This window comes from Cupressus sempervirens, chromosome 7, assembly GCF_028749045.1.
Source record: "Cupressus sempervirens isolate cs-2001-9-10 chromosome 7, ASM2874904v1, whole genome shotgun sequence".
In the NCBI taxonomy this organism is placed as follows: Eukaryota; Viridiplantae; Streptophyta; class Pinopsida; order Cupressales; family Cupressaceae; genus Cupressus; species Cupressus sempervirens.
In genome coordinates, this window is record NC_143124.1 from 284,025,654 (window position 1) to 284,027,920 (window position 2,267).

Here is a 2,267-nt window from a genome sequence, read left to right on the forward strand (position 1 = left end):
AAGTTTCAAAAACATGGTAACCTACTAAATGCTCCAGGAAGGGAACTCATTCCTTCTATCTCTCATTGGTCATTTCAGCATTGGGCCTTTGATCTTGTTGGTAACATTCATCCTAACTCATCATGTAGACACAAGTTTGTTATCACTACTACTTATTACTTCACTAAATGGGTAGAAGTTGTCCCACTTTTTGTTGCCTCAGGCAAGACAATTTCTCTATTTATTCTGAATCATATTATCTATAGATATGGAATTCCTTCTAAGATTATCACTAACAATGGAGGCCAATTTGAAATAAGGACCTTAAACAACTTTGTAAGAATTTCAAGATAAAAAAAAATTGGTCCTCCATTTACTTCTCATAGGGAAATGGTCAAGTAAAAGTATCAAATAAAACTATTCTCAAAATCTTACATAGAATAGTTCATAAGAATGGTAGAGATTGGTAGTTATAGATAAATAAAGCTTTTTGGGCCTATACAACAAGTATTCGTAATCCTATTGGGACTATTCTTTTTGCCCTTATATATGGTGCTAAAGTAGTGTTATCTTTAGAGTTTGAGATTCCTTCACTTAGAGTTTCCCTCAAAGGTCTAGTTATAGATGAAGACTACTGCGCCATGCGACTTCAAGAGTTAGAACTTCTAGATATAAAACACCAAGCATCATTTGACCATATGAGGATCTATCAAAAGAACATGTCAAAAGTATTCAACAAAAAGGTTCACCTTCGAGAATTCCAAGTGGGAGATGTTGTCCTACATGAAAATCCTAAGAATCAATAGAGTAGAGATCAAAAGGGTAAATTTGAACCTAGTTTTCTTGGACCTTACATTATTACAACAACTTTTAGGTCTGGTGCCTATTTACTATCTACAGTAGAGGGAGAGCAACTCCCTAATCCTATCAATGTCTTACACCTAAAGAAGTTCTATCCATGATGCATGTTCTATTTGGGGGCATCTTTGTACATATTTATTGATCCTGAAAAATACAAAAATGATATATTTCAGAAATCCAAAAAAATGATATACTATCAAAATTCTAAAAATTGGAAAATGTCTTGAAAAAAATGGTCATCTTATTAAAAAGCACTTTTATTTATCTCCAAAAAAATTATATATTCCAAAATAATAATAATAATTTTAAAAGAAAATAATAATCCAAGTGGTGAAAACCTAAAAATGGGTGCTACTTGAGGCCTTCGCACCCTTTTTTCTTAGCATGTGTCTTCGACACTTGGCCTTTCTCCATCATTCCTTATCCTTGTTTTCTTATTATGGAATTGGTATTTGTCTTTGTCTAGGGGGCATAATTTTTTTAGCTTTGGTCTCTTGGATGTGTTAGTCTTTAGGACACCTCACAAAAGGTGTTTTTCAATACGACCCCAATTTTATTTTTTAATACAACCCTGATCGAGTATTTTTCAATAGTTATCGGTTTAGTCTTACCCAATTTTGTCATGTGATCTTACCTTCTTACAAGGATTCAATCCTTATCCTTGGAAATTAGTATTAGTTAACACACATAAATTTTTAAAGACAAACACTTAATGCTTGACCTGTGTCATGATCTTTCCTTTGTGTGCTGATTGTTATTGATTTTTATTGAGCATCCTTGTCTGATAAGTCCCTTCGGGATGTATAGCTAGAAAAATTGGTGCATGGGGCATGTTTTTATTTGTTTTCTACTTGTGGGTGTGGTCTTGAAACTCTAGAGTGTCTCTTGTTTTTCCCTTGAAACACTTAGGAGATTTCAGGTATCATCCTTGACTACTTTTGTACAAACGTTCTTATGGTCATCCTAACATCTATGCCTTGATGCAAGCATGATTTTGCTACATTAAATTGGGTAGGCTAATATCGAGTTCATCTTGACCTTTATGTCTTTGATGCTTATCATATAATCTTTCCACATTTCAATTTGATATAAATCATATTCATATCTTCATAGTTGCGCTTGTGACTAGTGATGATTGTGTAAATTTTTTATCATTAATAATGGCCTAGTAATGAAAATAAGTTCTTTAATATTCTCTAATGAATGATGAACACAGAATCCTATGTTACAATTGCTTTGTTGCAAGTACACCTTTGTATTTTCATGTAGCTTGCATTTTTAGACTTCATGTTAGTTTGAATTTTTAGGCTGGATTATGAGTTTGAGAAGGTTTTCCCTTCACCTTTCTTGTGGACTTTTAATCAACTATGGTCATGTTTAGATCTTCATTTCCTTATCTTCTTTCATGATTTCAAACAAAATTTTTA